The 18,678-nt window shown below is 40.9% G+C and overlaps 1 long non-coding RNA gene across 1 annotated transcript in view; it reads left to right on the forward strand.

The window, feature by feature from the left end:
* The first annotated feature begins 1,709 nt into the window (after positions 1–1,709).
* LOC122687464 overlaps positions 1,710–18,678 on the forward strand; it is a 33,930-nt gene continuing 16,961 nt past the window's right edge. The window contains exons 1-2 of the long non-coding RNA XR_006339150.1: positions 1,710–1,845; positions 7,524–7,629. This is a non-coding gene — a long non-coding RNA (uncharacterized LOC122687464). The remainder of the gene's footprint in view (positions 1,846–7,523; positions 7,630–18,678) is intronic.

Raw genomic sequence — 18,678 nt, forward strand, 5'->3', positions numbered from 1 at the left:
GGATGATGGTTAGGTATGGTGAACTGTCCCTCCTGGGGAATGAAGCAGCTAAGTGGGGCTTGGGTGGGCAGGGTCAACTCCAAGCAAAGAGAGCCGGAGAGTGAGCAGGATTGCTGTACCTTGGGAAAAGGTAAATGGAGAGAAGCTCTGAACCTAGTGATCCTCAAGGGCAAAGCGGGGGCAGGGTTGGGAGGTAAAGTCAACTCAGGAGGAGCCCATAAGAGGAAGTGAGATGAAAAAGCCAGGAGTCTCGGGTGAATAGGGATGGAGTGCCCAGAACTGCCTTTTTTGGGGGAACCAGCTGTGTGTGGCAGAAGCAGATTCCTCTGGGAGGAAGTCACAGGGCTGTGGCTAGAGACAGTTCCCTTGCTCACTTCTAAGCTTACTGTACACAGGGACAGATTATGTAAGAATTGTTGGTATTTCCATGTGCTTTTTTGTCTCATCATTAATCAAGATGACCTGATTTTCATAGTTCACTGGGCCCTCACCCTTTGTTTCTTTAAACCATCTTTGGCTTGAAGCAAACAAGATATATGTCTACATTCTAAGAGATTCTAATTTTATCAAGAAAATAGCAGCATATTAAGATACGTGGTAACTCTGTTATTATACACATTTATCTGTCACATGAAGTCTCCTCTGGGTAACTCTCTAATAATTTATTTTCTTTTTTAAGATAAAGATTGTGTTTAGCCTCCCGTGTATTACTCAATTCCATGTCACAGTAGGCATTCTTTAACTACGTTTGTTCTTTGAACTAGGAATATTATCTGGCTTCATTGTTTCCAAACTGGAACTGATTTTTCCTAGTCTGTATTCTACATACAATTCAGTCTCATCTCATCCTCTCTTCCTGCCGTTATTCCAAAACACTCTCCACCCCTACCTGTCCAGGAAAATTCATTTTGAACAAAATTGAGAAGCCCTAGTGGCTGTATTTTCCTACATTATTGTGGCTTTGCAAAAATTAGGGCATCACATAGGCAAAGAGCAGGAAAAATACATTTGGAATGATATAATATGGTACAATGGGAGGCCAGATAGGCTGGAAATGATGCTAAGGAATGAATCAATAAATCAGAGTCTGGATACGATGAAATTCAGAAAAATTCAAACACCATGTAGAAGAAATTTTTGTTGAAGAGGTTATCAGGAAACGATATAACAAAAAATTCTGAGAAATAGAAGAAGGGTCTTATAACTCTTAATACAGACACAGCTTAGTAAACATTGCCTACTACTCTTTTTTTTTTTTTCAAATTGAATATAGCTGATTTACAATGTTGTATTAGTTTCAAGTGCTCAGCTAAATGATTCAGTTATACACATATGTGGCCCATATGTATATATGGGCTTCCTTGGTGGCTCAGATGGTAAAGAATCTGCCTGTAACACGAGAGACCCAAGTTTGATCCCAGGAGATCCCCTGGAGAAGGGAATGGCTACCCACTCCAGTATTTTTGCCTGGAGAATTCCGTGGACAGAGGAGTTTGGTTAATGACAGTCCATGGGGTTGCAAAGAGTCAGATATGACGGAACTGACACGTGCACTTTTTTCACTTTTTATGTGTGTGTGTGTTTACATGTGTGTGTACATATTCTTTGTTCTTTCCCCTTATATGTTATTACAAAATGTTGAATATAGTTCTCTGTGCTATACAGTAGATCCTTGCTGGTTATCCATTTTATATACAATAGTGTGCATACATGGAGAAGCAAATGGCAAGCCACTCCAGCATTCTTGTCTGGAAAATCTCATGGAGAGAGGAAAGAGCCTGGTGGGCTACAGTCCATCGGGTTGAAAAGAGTTGGACACGACTTTGCGACTAAACAGCAAACAGTGTGAGTATGTTAATCTCAGACTCCCACCCCTTTTCCCCTTTGGTAACCCTAAGTTTGCCTTCTATGTCTGTGGCCTATTCTGTTTTGTTATAGGTTCATTTGTATATATATATTTTAATATTTAATGTGGAAACCCCATCATATAATAGTTATCTACTCTTGCAGGATAGGGTGGTGGCCAGGAGGGTCAGCTCAAGTCAGACAGACTTGAGAATAAATTTTAGGTCCATCATTACTGACTGAACAAGATTTTTAAGTCTCTTAGCACTTTAGTTTTCTTAGCTATAAATGGGCATAAATAGATAACATCTGAAATGATTAATGAGATACCTGAGTGAAGTTAACTTCTTAGAATAATTTCTTTAAACACATATTTCTTAAGCCTTTGCTATGTGCCATCTTCATAGACCTTATGGTCAAGAGAGGAAGGTAGATGATCAAGTGGGCACACGGGTAGGTGATGGCAGATGGAGAAGGAGGGAGACATAAGGTTAGGGGAGCCACAAACAGAGAAACCTGGCTTTGTCTGGAGGCCAGGGATGGTTTCCTGAGAGAGTGGTCTTTGGCTGAGAGGTGGAGGAGAAATGGGAATTAAATAGGTAAAATTGGAGGGGTGCGTGGGATGTTGTTGTTATTTAGTCACTAAGCCGTGTATGACTCTGCACCACCATGCACTGTAGCCCGCTACGCTCCTCTGTCCATGAATTCTCCAGGCTAGAATACTGGAGTGGGTTGCCATTCCCTTCTCCAGGGGATCTTCCCGACCGAGGGATCGAACCTGGGTGTCAAATGTATATATCAACAATAATTTAAAGTTTATTCCAGATCTAATGCAGGTTAATCTGACCTTAAGGTAGCATCTCATGGCAATTTTCTGAGTTCATTCTGGTGATTTCTGTTGCATCTCTCTCTGTGTTGTAGATCTGTGTGATCTCTGGCACTAGGGGGTAAACTGGGCTTGGATTACAGCACAGTGAGGAATGAATATAAGAGCTTCAGAAACAGTTAAAGCAGGAGATCACTCTGATCTTAGACGAGCAAGACAGATGCAGCCGCTCTTGTTAATATTTGGATGATACGTTCTTACTGTAAATGCAGCCTTTGGTGGTTCAAAGGGGCTAGTCTGCAGAAGATAAACTATAGAGAAGAATACACCACCTTGATATGGGCCGTCATTAGGTCCATAATTGTAGCTTGACAATGACACGTATCATCTTCAATGGGACCTGATGTATCAATACAGGCATAACCCTCAATGTGCTTAGGATCACGGGCTTTTCTGGGGCATTAAACGGTGGCCAGTGTGGCTTGATGGCATTGAGAGAGATGGGCCTGAATCGCTGGGCAGAGGCCACGTCAAGCTGGGTCTTTGCCCGCAGGGCCGCGGTGAGCCAACGCAGGACTGTACGCTGGGGAGGGGCGTGACGGCTGGGAGCGGGTGAATGTCTGCTCTTGCTTCCGTCACAGCGAGAACTGATTGATGGCGGCCCAATTGAATGTGACACAGACAGCCGAGAAGAATGGGGAGATCCGGGAATTATCTGAGAGGTAAAACTGACGCAACTCTGATGGACTGGGTGTGGCCACGGCAGGAGGGGAACCTGTTAAGGATAAGTCCTGGTTTCCCGGTTGAAAACCGCGCAGGTGATGGTGCCCTTCATGGCAATACGTCACACCAGACAGTACCAGCTTTGTAGAGTAACTTGTGCTCACTGCATGCAGATATATCTCACAAATCTGAAACCACAGAGTACCTTTTGCCTAACGACTTACTTTTATTCATGAAAGAGCGCTAAGATTCATTTGCATATATCTCTGCAAACGCACATGCCCAAAAATAATAGGTGTGCTACAACTGGTCTGCACTAGTAAATCTGCCTGCCACTGCAGGAGACACGGGAAACAGTGGTTCAGTCCCTGCATTGGAAAGATCCCCTGGAGAGGGAAATGGCAACCCTCTCCAGTATTCTTGCCTGGGAAACCCCACGGACAGAGGAGCCTGGCGGGCAAAAGTCCCCGGGGTTGCAAAGAGGTGGACACAGCTGAGCACACACACACATACACATAAGCTTAAGAAATTCAAATTTTTCATACTGTTTATATTATTCATCTTCTTCTGACAATCTGCTGTATGCTCTGCTCATAGGTGTCTTTCTTCATTTTTATTTTTGGCTGCACTGGGTCTTCTGCTTTGCCTGGACTTTCTCTACCTGTGGCAGGAGGGGGCAACTCTTCCTTGCAGCGGCAGGCTGCTCATTGCTGTGGCTTCTCTGGCGGAGCCCAGGCCCCGGGCGTGTGGGCTTCAGGAGCTGTGGTTCACAGGCTCAGTAGTTTGGGCTCTTAGGCCTAGTTTTTCCGCAGTATGTGCAATCTTCCCTGACCGGGGACTGAACCTGTGTCCCCTGAATTGGTAGGCAGATTCTTATCCTTTGTGCCTCCAGGGATGTCCCTGCTCACATGTTTTTAAACAACTGTAATGTATCAATTCCCTGATCACCTATTTTGTCCTCAGAGAGGGAAATTGATGTTCTGAGGGCTTAGAATCGTGTTCATGGCTCTGAACTGCTTTCCTGCTTCATCTTCATCATTTCCCTTCTCACCCTGAGTGTATTACATTTCTTTTTTTTTTTTTTGCTTGCTTTTATTCTGTTGGTCTTTCTGCCTCAAGTGTCCTTTAAGCACTTCTGCCCCAGCTGAACGCATATTCATCCTTCGAGGCCTCTTTGAGATGTTACCTTCCTTCGGAAGTTTTTCTGGATCCCTGATCCAGTGTTCCTAATCTACTTCATTCTGCTGTGAGTCTATCTCATAGAATGTATGTATCTTTCAAAGTATTAGTCGCTCAGTCATGTCTGACTCTTTGCAACCCTATGGACTGTGTAGCCCGCCAGGCTCCTCTGTCCAGGGGATGTTCCAGGCAAGAACACTGGGAGTGGGTAGCCATTCCCTTCTCCAGGGGATCTTCCTGACCCAGGAATCGAATCTGGGGCTCCTGCATTGCAGGCAGATTCTTTACTCTCTGAGCCAGCAGGGATGACCCATAAGCAGAGTTGCATTAAAGTGAAGTTGTTCCCATCAGTCTCTGCCTTTAAGTCAATAGTTTATAAAATATTTTGGTGATTCTCTCTGACTTAAGTTGGGCTCCCTCAGAAGCAGATCTTGAGATGAGGATCTGAGTACAAGTCACCTCTTTTGGGGGGAGATCCCAGGAAGTATCTTTCAGGGAGTGGGGCATGGAGGCAGGGAAGGGAAGGAAGCTGGTGGGAGGTGAGTTACTGAAGAGGTCACCCCGTAGGCGCCCGGGACTCCTTCCCCCGGGGCCTCCTAGAAGCTGTGTGGGACGTGACTCAGGGCTGGTGCCCCTGCAGGCAAGGATGCTGGAGAGATTGTTGTCTAACGCCAGTTAACCAGGGCTGGTTGAGAGCTGCTGAAAGTGGCCTGGACTCCCAGGGCTTCTGCCCCGGCCTGCTCTGCTTCTGGGACAAAAACACCCCAGCGGCCAGGGGGCAGCTCATGCAGAAGCTGCAGATATTTGCAGTTGGTGAACAGCGGCAAGTGAGGAGCGCTGGTGATGTCTGCAATGCTGTCTGTATATACTTGGAATATTTTCTTACTTTGGGGCATATACAACAGGGAAAGCTTCTCCCCTTTCTGAAAAATTAAGAGGAAGTTTATCTGAGGAGCAAAAGAGTGTATTACCAGAAGGGAGTTGTTAGGGACTTTTTTATTTAAAAAAAAATTAAATGTACCTAGAGTTTTTAGCTAATATATTTTAATGGTGAACATATTGAGAATTGGAGTCTAGAGTTTATAATGGCTGTAGAAGGAAAGTGGAAAGCAACAAGGCTCTGGAATCGGACACTTTTTTTAGTGTTTAAGTGTTACCAGGCCAGAGAAGGGGTTATAAAACCTTATCATGAGATAGCGGAAGCATTAAACATAGCCGAAAAAAGGAGAATTTTGCCATGGACAAGGTAACATGAAACCTGTTTAATGAAGAACTGGGAAGTTGAATATGGCTTTAGTCTTTAGTTTAGGGGTGTGTTACCTGAAGTCTTAAAAAAAATAGCAAATGTATTTTATGTGGAACACACACCTGGAAGCAAACTGATTAGATTCTTCCCAGTAGGAAAAGAAAACTGGTTCTTCTCATTTCGCATTCCATGTATTTATGGCACTCACTGTCTTCTGATTCTTTTCCACTGTGTAATCTCTTCATTTCTGCTCTTATGCTTCTTCCCTGGTGTATGTGTGTGTATGTGTGTGTGTGTGTGTGTCCAGTCTGATTCTTTGTCACCCTGTGAACTGTAGCCCACCAGGATCCTCTGTCCAAGGGATTTCCCAGGCAAGAATACTAGAGTGGGTTGCCATTTCCTCCTCCAGCGGATCTTCCTGACCCAGGGAACAAACCCACGTCTCCTGCGTGTCTCCTACATTGGCAGGTAGATTCTTTACCTCTGAGCCTCCTGGGAAACCCCATCCTTCCCTGGTACTGACTGCTTTTTAAGGTGATTTCAGGATTTGTAGAATGTGTTAATTTTTTCAAGAAATGGATCGATAGAGAGTTGCAGCCACAGTGTCTGGGCTATAAAGTATTTAGGTGATTTGTTGTCCAGACCCATAGGGGAGGAAACGTGTGTAGATTGTCTTATTTGTTTGCATGATTCCTATCACAAATAACGTTTTAAAAGCAAAGGGAAGTTAAAGCCTTGTGTTACTTGAAATTACTTTCAAGAAACAGAATAGATCACTCATTGGCTGGTTTTTCTGTTTCCAAATCATATTACCAGCAGAATGCCAATTCAGTCCAGCAGTTTAGTTTATTATTATGCAAAGTCCAAGTGAGTGAAATTTTAACCTCTGTTTCTAACCACTTGATGTTGGTTTTATTATAATTAACTTAGTGAAAGGCGTCTGATGACAGATTCTTCCTTGTGCTCCAATTATCTAACTTATGAGGCCCTCCAAAGAGTTTAATTTAACTGCTTTATACTGAAGAGTGTCATGTGGTAGAGCAGGAATATAAACTAAGAATTCTAGGTGTTTCATAAGGAACTCCAAATGTCATATTGGATGAGCCCACAGGGAGAATGTTTGTAAAATATGGTTGGTTATATCTGGAGCATACTGTGGTCAAAATAACACAGTACTGAAACCAAAACTTGCTTCAAAGTAACTTAAATCCCTTTCATCTCTCGAAACCAATGCTTTTAAAAATTCCTCTTCCTATGCCACTCCCATCTATGATGCATCAGTTTTATTTTTCAGATATCCTTCACCTGACAAAACTTTTTCCCTATTCCCAGTCCTCCAATTTCCAATGCTTTTCCCTTGTCGTTCACTTGGTTCTGTCTAAAAAAGCCCTAAAGAATCAGTCTAGCAAAGGTGAGAGCTCCTTGGAGGGCTGAAAACAGGGAGACAGACTAGGTAAAGCTAGATCCCTTTTTATAGGGTAGTGAATTGCTCACAGTATCCCAGTGTATGAGCCAGTTTTGTATGAGGGATGACATACATACTTGCATTATTTACTTTTAGCATCCTTTTTTTTGTTTTTTTTTTTTGATAATCCCAGAAATACTTTGGTTGTCAAAACTTCTCAAAGGATTAATATCTTTATTCTTATGGGTTATATCAAATTTATTCCGTAACTTCTCTGTTTTGTAAATTTTCTTTTTCAGATTTATTGAGGTACAATCGATATACAATGAACTGCACATATTTATTGTATACAATTTGATGAATTGGATGTATGCATGTACCTGTGAGACCATCACCAAAATCAAGGTAATAATCATACTCATCACTGCCAAAAATTTCCTTGTGTTCCTTTGTTTTTTAGGTTGGAGGGTAAGACCACACCATGAAAATCAGATCATATTGCATCCCATCCCCCGTGGCTTCCCACTGCACTTAGAATAAAATTGAAAGCCCATAACCCAGACCTATGTGTCCACAGTTGTTCAAAGGACCAATATCTTCGAAAAACACTTAATTTTTCTTGGTCATAACCAATTTTGACACTATCATAACTATCTTCTTGGAAAGTGAAAGTGAAGTCGCTCAGTCATGTCCAGCTCTTTGCGACCCCATGGACTGTAGCCCACCAGGCTTCTCCATCCATGGGATTTTCCAGGCAAGAATACTGGAGTGGGTTTCCATTTCCTTCTCCAGGAAATGCAGTTTAAATTAATTGCTGCTCCCAACCAATCTTTACTCCCATAAACTATTACTTGCTACTTTTCTCCAGACCCTGGAGATAATAAATTTTGGGATTATAATGAAACACAATTATAGAAATCCCAAGATTAATTATAATCATAGATTATATAAGCATGAATAACATAATTGGTGGAAGAAGGCACTCTTTTGAGAGGGAGATGGAAGCATTTATAGTAGGTAAAAAAAAACAACACTGAAATTCTGTTGCCAAATTGTGTTCAACTCTTTGAGATCCTGTGGACTGTGGCCCAAGAGGCTTCTCTGTCCATGGGATTTCCCAGGCAAGAATACTGGAGTGGGTTGCCATTTCCTTCTTCAGGGAATCTTCCCGACCCAGGGATTGAACCTGGGTCTCCTGCATTACAGGCAGATTCTTTACTGTCTGAGCCACCAGGGAAACCCATTTATAGTAGGAGGAACCAATAAAAGTAGAATTTGATTTTCAAGAAATGATCTTTAACTGCACATGTAGTTTCATATTACTTGGTAGAGCCTTTTATTGAGAAGAGAAAATTGACTTAATATAAGAAGCAAACTTTACTTACAAGGAATGGTTCTTCTTCACTCTGTCCTGACTTATTTTGACTTAAGGAAGAGTCACATAATGAAAAGTTGAGCTTGCTTATCAGGCCAGTGCAGCTAATAGAATATAGAAGTGGGGTTTAAAGGGTGGTCTGGAAACTCCAGGGGTTCTAAAGAGAAATTCAGAGGGTCTGGGAGGTCAAAAATATTTTTATAATAATATTGAAACATCATTTAAGTTTTTTTGGTTTGCATTTTCTCAAGAGTGTACCAAGTTTGCAAAGTTCATTGCAACTAACTTTGAAAAATACACTTGTTGAGTTTTGGTATAGTATCAAAGTGTAGTGTCCATAATTATCTGAAAAGGATATTAAAATAGTTCTCCCTTTTTCAATTACATCTCTGTGTGAGGCTGAATTTTCTTTGCATATTTTAACCAAAATGACAGATTACAGCAAATTGAATACAGCAGCATTTAATGGGTCTATTATTATTATTTTTAAATGAATCAGTAAATATTAAAAATTCTCAACTTAAATTTCTAATATAAGAAATATCAGTTGTTATAACCCATGTAAAAAATAGTCTTTGAGATTCTCACTAATTTTTGAGAGTGTAAAGGGATGCTGAAGCCAAAAATGTTTGAGAACTATTGGACTTTGTAGGATCCAGATGTCATGTCCACATTGTTGTGCACATGTCTGCTTACTTCTTCTAAGGCTCCTGTTATATTTCCTTCACTCACCAGGATATTTAGATTTATGTTAGAGCATAGGTTAATTTCCTCTGGTCTTATAGCTCCAAAGTAGAATAGGGAATATATAACAGCAAGAAAATACAATAGTAATAGTATAGACAAAGAGTAAGGTCAATTTTACTTTTTGTGATTCACAGTAAGTATCAAAAACCCAGTATTTAGCCTTCAAATAATACTTTTCTAAACTAGGCTACTTATCTTAACATTTTAAGGCTTTCTTTTTCTGTGGTAGTGAAGGCCATGAAAATAAAAAAATAGGGTCATGTCTGGGAAAATCATCTAATTTTTAAAAAGTTTTAGAAAATTCTGAAGTTTCAAAGATGGATGAGCGGCCTCAACATTTTAAAGAAAATTTAGTAATGTAAGAAATAAACTTTGATGAAACGAGCTAAGATTTTCTGCTTGCAGGGTGAGTAAAGCTGACACTAGTGGAGCTACCTAATATCCATATTTCACATGCACCTCTCTTCAAGTGACAAGTGCAATAAAACATGACTAGCACGTGATTGACGCCTAGTGAGGACCACAATTTCTCAGAAGATACAACTAGATGCTGTAGAGTCTCTAGATGTTTTTCAAGTGGCAACCAAACGTTGCAGAACAGATGAAATGTTACTGTGATTGCAACTGTCAGCTTTTGATTACTCAAAGATATACAACAAGGAACACTTCTATGTGAAAATAGATAGGATTTAGAGACAGATTTGAGATTTCCTATGAAAAGTTACATAACTCCAATACTTTGGCCACCTGATGCAAAAATCCAACTCATTGGAAAAGATCCTAATGCTGGGAAAGATTGAAAGCAGGAGGAGGAGGGGACGACAGAAGATGAGATGGTTGGATGGTATCACTGACTCAATGGACGTGAGTTTGAGCAAACTCCAGGAGGTGGGAAAGGACAGGGAAGCCTGGCATGCTGCAGCCCATGGGGTCGCAGAGTCAGAAACAACTTAGCAACTGAACAACAATAGTGAAAAGTTAGATCCATCGCTAAGTGAAATAATTAACCTATGACTTTACCTGTAGGGAATGAAGTATTGTTAGCTAGTGTGGTAAGCAGAATACTAGCCTCCCAAGCACATTTCTGTTGTAATCTCCAGTACCTGTGAATATGTTACCTTATATGACAACAAACAAGCAAAACAAAAAACAAAAAAAACTTTGTAGATGTAATTATTAAGGATTTTGAGATGGGGAATTTATCTTGGGCTATCCAAGTGGGCCCAAGTTAATGTTTTTACAAAATTATTTAATTAATTTCTGTTTTTATCCATTTTTTGCTATTGAAGTATATTAGTACATTTGCAATATTAGTTTCAACGTAGTTATTCAAAATTTTTATGCATTACACTCCATTTAAAATTATTATAGAGAGTTCCCTTGTGGTCCAGTGGTTAAGCATCTTCCTGCCAGTGCAGGGGACATGGGCTTGGTCCCTGGTTCAGGAAGATTCCACATGCCATGGAACAACTAAGCCCGTGCACCCCAACTACTCAGCCTGAGCACCCAGAGCCCATGCTCTGCAACAGGAGAAGCCACCACAAGAAGAAGCCCATGCAATGCAACAAAAGTAGCCTCCATTTGCCACAACTTAGAGAAGGCCTCTGTGCAGCAATAAAGACCCAGTGTAGCCAAAAGCAAATAAAATAAAAAATAAAGTTATTATATAACATTGGCTATATCCCCTGTGCTATACAGTGTACTTTGTAGATTATTTTATATATAGCAGTTTGTAATTCTTAATACCATGCCTCTATCTGGCTTTTTCCCTTTTCCCAGTCCATAGTGGCAACCATTAGTTTGTTCTCTATATCTGCAAGTCTACTTTTGTTTTTTTGCATTCATTCATTGTTTTATTCTTTTTCAATTCCACATGTAAGTGATAATGTATAGTATTTGTCTTTCTCTATCTGACTTAATCTACTAAGCATAATACCCTGATCTGTCCATATTCTTGCAAATGGGAAAGTGTAATTCTTTTTTATGACTGACTAGTATTTAATTTTCCCACTCCAGTGTTCTTGCGTGGAGAATCCCAGGGACAGGGGAACCTGGTGGGCTGCCGTCTATGGGGTCGCACAGAGTCGGACACGACTGAAGCGACTTAGCAGCAGCAGCAGCAGTATTTAATTTTATATATATATTTATTTAATATATTGTTTATATTTAATATTTAATAAATATTAAATATTTATTATTATAAATGTCAGAATAAATATTAATATTTATCATATATATTTATTTAATTATACACACACACACACACATATATACCACATCTTCTTTATCCATTCATCTGTTGATAGATACTTGCTATGTTGCTTCCATATCTTGGAAATTGTAAATAATGTTGCTATGAATATTGGGGTGCATGTGTCTTTTCAAAGTAGTGCTTTTGTTTTCTTCAGAGATACACCCAGGAGCTGGATAATATGGTAGCTTTACTTTTAGGTTTTTCTAAAGGAATTTTCATACTGTTTTCCATAGTGGTTGCGCTCACACAGGTTTCTAAAAGTAGAGACTCTTTCTTGACTCTGATCAGAGCAAGGAAGATGTGACTGCAGAAGAATGGTTAGAAAAGTGGTATTCCTGGCTTTCAAGATGGAGGGAAGGACCACGAGTGGTGGAACATGGGTGGCCTCCAGGAGCCAGAAAAGGCAAGGATGGATTTATCCCAACAGTCTCCAGAAAGAAATGCAGACTGGCAGACATCTTGATTTTGTCCTCATGAGAACTTGATTGGAACTCTAATCTGAGAAATGCTAGATTTGTGTTGCTTTAAACCTAACTTTATGGTAGTTTTTGCAGTAGAAAATAAACATAGCTAGGTTGAAATGGATAACCCAACCCTTAGCTCTTTGTTTTCTCTTCAAGTGCACTGTCGTCTGGGTATAATGTTTCCATCTAAATCCACGTTCAGATCAGAATAGGACGTCAATGTGGCACGTGTTGCTTTTCTATTTCTTTCATGAATACCTTCTCAGAACCCATTTCTAAGTATGATATCAGGGAGAGTGATGTGGAAAGTCAGTCTTATGCAGAAATCATTCTAAATTCTTGCCTTTTCTTTTGGTGGGAAAAGAGAAGAGTCTTAAAAATTACTTAAATCCACTAAACAATTTATTGTAGTGATTTAAGATTGTGAGATATATAAATTTTAGATTATAAAAAACAGTGTTACCATGTGATCCAGCAATTCCACCCTTAGGCATTTAACAAGAAAAGATGAGAGCTCTAATTTGAAAAGATACATGCACCCCATGTTCTTTGCAGCGCTATTTACAATGGTTAAGACATGGAAGCAACTTAAATGTCCATCAGCAGATGAATGAATAAAGAACACACACACGCACAATGGAAAGTTACTTAGCCATGAAAAGAAGGAAACAATGCCATTTTCAGTGACATGGATGGACCTGGAGATTGTCACACAAAGTGAAGTAAGTCAGACAAAGGAAAATATTACATGATGTCACTTGTATGTGAAATCTAAAAAGATGTAAATGAACTTATTTACAAAACAGAAATAGACTCACAGACTTAGAAACCAAACTTATGGTTACCAAAGGGAAAAGGGGAGGGATGAATTAGGAGTTTGGGGCTATCAGATACACACTAATATATAGATATAGATATAATAGAAAAACAGCAAGATCCAGATCTACTGTATAGCACAGGGAACTATATTCAATATCTAGTAATAACCTACAGTGGAAAAGAATCTGAAAAAGAATATAGTGCAAATATAACTGAATTACTTTGTTGTACACCTGAAATTAGCAGAACATTGTAAATCAACTATAGTTTAATAAAAAAACTGTTTAAAGAGGAGAATAGATCTAAAGAAATGCTAAAAAGTATTCATTAATTTTAAATCTTTGGCCCAACAGTAGGACGGTGGTGGAGAAAAAGTCAAGGTGGGACAAGAAAAAAGAAAAGAAACAGCAATTTCCTAAACTGCTTGGAGAGAGAAGAGCTGTTTCTTTTTCTTCACCTTCACACAATTCCGTTGACTTAGGGCCAAAGATGCCTAGGGGAAGACCGGAATGTACAGATGGCAGCAGCAGTGAAAAGGGAATAAGAAACTGACTCTGAATATAAAATTAGAAGTGCCAGTGCAGTTTGAAGCCAGCCAAGAAGCTTGCCAAGATGTGAACACATCACTGCTTACTGCCTTTACACGTTCCACCTGGTTTGGGGACTGAGGCAATGTTTACATTTAGCATTTTTATTATGAGACTTTGTACACATTGCCATTGATTTTTATTTAAAGTCAGTCATTTAGCTGACTCATTGGAAAAGACCCTGATGCCGGGAAAGATTGAGGGCAGGAGGAGAAGGGGGCAACAGAGGATGAAGTGGTTGGATGGCACCACTGACTCGATGGACATGAGTCTGAGTGAACTCGGGGAGCTAGCAATGGACAGGGAGGCCTGGTGTGCTGCAGTCCATGGGGTCGCAAAGAGTTGGACACAGCTGAATAAGTGAGCAACAACAAATCATTTATTTTAAATGAATGGAATTAAATTACTTAAGGGTAAGTAATTGATTTAGAGCCAAGAGTTTTCATAGGCGATTACAGCTAGAAGTCAAGGGGGAATTAGGCTTACCTAAAAGAATTCAATTTTTTACACCACTTTTCTCCATGGTGTCCATTCAAAGCCTACCTGCATTTCATAATCATAGTGGGAAGAAAGAATTGTTTGCCCAAAGCTCCCAGAACATGCTGAACATCATAGTGAAAGGAATATATAACGTGTGGTAAAATTGCTGAGCAAGGAGTTTACAGCTACCTCCCTAATCAATTGTGTCTACTGCATAGCACAGGGAACTCTGCTCAATATTATGTAGCAGCTTAAATGGGAAGAGAATCAGGAAAAGAATGGATACGTGTGTGTGTGTGTATCACTGAATCACCTTGCAGTACACCTGAAACTATCACAACATTGCTAATCAACTATCAGTTCAGTTCAGTTCAGTTCAGTCGGTCAGTTGTGTCCGACTCTGCGACCCCATGAATCACAGCACGCCAGGCCTCCCTGTCCATCACCAACTCCCGGAGTTTACTCAAACTCTTGCCCATCGAGTCGGTGATGCCATCCAGCCATCTCATCCTCTGTCATCCCCTTCTCTTTCTGCCCTCAATCTTTCGCAGCATCTGGGTCTTTTCCAATGAGTCAACTCTTCGCATGAGGTGGCCAAAGTATTGGAGTTTCAGCTTCAACATCAGTCCTTCCAATGAATACCCAGGACTGATCTCCTTTGGGATGGACTGGTTGGATCTCCTTGCAGTCCAAGGGACTCTCAAGAGTCTTCTCTAACACCATAGTTAATCAACTATACTCCAATATAAAATAAAAAGTTAAAAAAAGTTACCACATGGTGTCCCAGATCCAATATAAATTTCTATTAAGAGACATGGAGAGCAAACCTTTAAGAAGGTACACACTGTATTTGAATTCTCAGGGCACTTAGAAACTGCCTCTTGAGTATAAGGAGGTTTAGTTGCAAGAGGGATGAATTTGGAGGGCTGACAAAAACCAGAATGGGAAGGAAAAGAATTTCTATGGGATCTGAATCATACTCCCCAAGTAGGTTTAGCTCACAGAAAATCATCATTTTAGCCCCATTCTGGCTTTCTTCTACTTGTCTAGGAAGATTCCATTTGCTTAATTTCCAAGGCAGGAGAAGCTTGCATGAACTCAATCCTCCAGCTGATGTTTGCACCCAGAGGGTTCTTTTTCTTCCTCTCCTTAAAGTCCCAAATAATACTTTGGCAGTATTTTAGCTGTAAGTTGGCGTTGACAGACACTCTTTCATAGGTTCATGATGTCAATCACCATTAGCCATTTGAAAAGACCCTGATGCTGGGAAAGACTGAAGGCAGGAGGAGAAGGGGACGACAGAGGATGAGATGGTTGGATGGCATCACTGACTCAATGGACATGAGTTTGAGCAAACTTGGGGAGCTAGTGATGGACAGGGAGGCCTGGCATGCTGCAGTCCATGGGGTTGCAAAGAGTTGGACATGACAGCAACTGAAGTGAACTGATGACCAAATAAGCTGCTGACCCATGAACACGGAGTAAAATGTTGGTGTTCTGATCTAGGAGAATAATGTCTGAAATACCAAGAGAGGGATGGAAAAAATGTAACACCTCATTAAATAGAATGTTATTACACTGTGACTTTTTATGCAACTAACTCTGAATCAGAGCATCCAATAAATTTTACACAGAGTGAATGTACCTCTCTAAAAACCATACTTCTTCCTGTGCAGGAGGATGCTAACTAAAATGCTGGGGATGGGTAACATAAGAAGTAGGATGTAGTGGAAACTGCCACAGGGAAGTGATGCCTTTAGCTCCCACCCTTGGCTAGAGCAAGAAAACGGAAGTCAGGAGCCCTCAATGTTGGCCTTTCTTCATTCCTAGCTGAAGGATGAGCAAGGTACTTAATTGCTCCCTGGACTTTTTCTTCTGTAACACGGTGTCAAACCTAACATTACTGTAAGGACCACATTAGAGAGACTCCCCAGGTGGCCCAGTGGTTAAGAATCCTCCTGCCAATGCAGGGGACATGGGTTCAATCCCCGGTCTGGGAGGATTCCATGTACCGCGGGGGAACTGAGCCTGAGTGCCACAACCACTAAGCCTGAACACGTGCCCTAGAACCCACACTCCACAGTAAGAAAAGCCATCACAGGGATCTGAGCTCACCTCATCTCAGGAAAACACAAAAATCACAACCGACTGCTGAAGAGCCATTGACAGAAAGGACTGGAATCTGCTAAAAGAAGATATTTTACTTCCAAAGACAAACAAGAAGCCATAACGAGAAGGGATTTGTTCAAGATGGTGGAGAAGAAGAACGTGCACTCATCCTCTCCTGCCAGAGCCCCCAAATCGCAACTAGTTGTTGAACAACCATTGACAGGCAGACACTGGAACCCACCAAAAAAGATACCCTGCATCTAAAGACAAAGGAGAAGCTGCAACTTGGCAGTAGGAGGGGTACAATCATGATAAAATCAAAGCCTATACTCGCCAGGCGGGCCACCCACAAACCGGAGGACAACAATACCGAAGAAGTCCTTCCACTGCTGCGAAGGTTCTAGGCCCCCTATCAGGCTCCCCAGCCTGGGGATCAGGCCAAGGGACTGGGACTCCCCAGGGAATAGGACTTTGAAGGCCAGTGGCATTTGACCGCAGGTCCTCCCCAGGACTGGGGGAAGAAGAGACTCCACTCTTGGCGGGCACAAACAAGCCATCACAGGGAGAAGGCTGCGCACTGCAGCTGGAGAAAGCCTCATGCAGCCACGAAGACCCAGCGCAGCCACAAATAAACAAACAATTAAAAATATAAAGACTGTATTAGAAAAAGGAAGCAAGACATCCACCGTAGTACCCGACACACTGGTACTGAATAAGCTGGACTTTCCTCTCCCTTTAGCCTTAATCTAGAAAGCAAGTGTGATGATGCTTATTTTATACCTTCCCTTAAGCCCTTCCTCTGTTCAACCGAAGTCTTCAGGAAGTTCCTCCAACCTGCACATTTTTTTTTTTTTTTTTTAGAAAGCTTAATATAATTAACATTTCAAACACTATCGATTGTAATGAGGATGGTTGTCTTAACAGAGGTAGAGTTGAGAGAACCAAGTCAGGGGCAAGGAGGGACTAGGTCAGGGAAAGCTAGGCTCTGGAGGTGACGCTGGTCCCCTGGTCGGAGGAGATGGCAAAGGGCTGCAGACAGGAACAGCCTTCTCCTCCTTGATGTGTTGGTAAGACTCGCACACTTTAGTGGCTGGCAGCTGGTGGTATCTCTTCTTTCAGGATCAGTGATTGGTTTCTTTAGCATTTAGCTCTCTTGGGGGAAAGAAAATTGGTATGAACCTATTACCACTGTTGTTTGGTCGCCAAGTCACGTCCGACTCTTCTGCGACCCCATGATTGTAGCCCGCCAGTTTCCTCTGTCCGTGAGATTTCCCAGGCAAGAATACTGGAGTGGGGTGCCATGTCCTCCTCCAGGGGAATCTTCCCGATCTAGGGATGGAACCTGTGTCTCTTGCATTGGCAGGCAGATTCTTTACCACTGAGCCACCAAATACATGTAAGCAACATGGAGTTCTTATTTAATATTTTAGGGATGTAACAGGAAGACTCTAGAAGATTGATTTGAATGAGGCTCCATGGCACATGAACCGAGGGTTTACAGTTCCTATTTCATCAGACATGACAAATCTTAGCTAATCTATATGTTCCTACCCAGTCAGGGCAATCTCAGACTTGAAAAGAGGACAGTCGGGTTTGTGCTTGCAAACTTTTTCCTTAAATACAATTAACGAGAAACTTCTATGTCTGGCTTCGGTTCCCCATCCTTTTATGGACGATATCTTCTTGGCAAACAAATTACCCTGAAATTTGATAAGACTTGAAACGGGACTAAAGTTCAGTGTATGCAATTTTATTTTTACCTTTCTCAAACCTCAAAACGTTAATGAAACTTAAACATGCATCCTTTTCTTGTTTTTGTTTGACACATATAAATCCTAAAAAAATTCAAACTCAGCAGGTTGACCCACTTAGCTGTAAATTCTGGCCAGATTACCTTCAGAATCTTCTCTGGGCAAATTTCATATATTTCATTTTTTTTCTAAAGACAGTTGTAGGGTGATCCCCAGCCATCATAATCTGTTTTTGTTTCACTGTGTTTCAGGTAAACACCCACTGACTTTGAGGTCCTAAGTTTCTTTCAGCTTTGATAAACGATTTTTAAAAGAGTATTTCCAGCACTAGAGTAGGCGTACTTGTTGTGAATACTTTCTTGGACTAGATTTATCTTAGTTTTGTGGGTTCACTCTTCCATTTAGATCACAAACAGTTCATAGCACAATTGCATCACTAATCCTAATAGAGTTGGGTGCTTGCTTTTCCTCTCCACTCCCTATCACATCAGGTTATAACAATGATGATATATCATCTGCTTTTAGTTACTTGCTTATTCAAGGAGAAGACTAGTGTGTCTTCTGCCACACAGAGATAACATGTTCTGTATAAATCATAAGAAGACTGTTCCCTGGGGTCAGAGAGAGAGAAGTGGCATGAATTCTAAATATTAAAACTATAATGAATTGGTTTCACTTTAAAATTATTCATTCATTTCCATTGTTTTTTTTCCCCTGCTCAAAAAGTAGTGTTTTGATCCATCAGTTTAGACCAAATTATGCAGCAATAACAAACAAATTTAAAATCTCAGAGGCTTGCAGTAACAAATAGGTATTCATCATTTGTTTGACATATTAGATGTAGCTTGGTTATAGCTCTGTCTTATGT

Source organism: Cervus elaphus, chromosome 31 (assembly GCF_910594005.1).
Source record: "Cervus elaphus chromosome 31, mCerEla1.1, whole genome shotgun sequence".
NCBI lineage: Eukaryota > Metazoa > Chordata > Mammalia > Artiodactyla > Cervidae > Cervus > Cervus elaphus.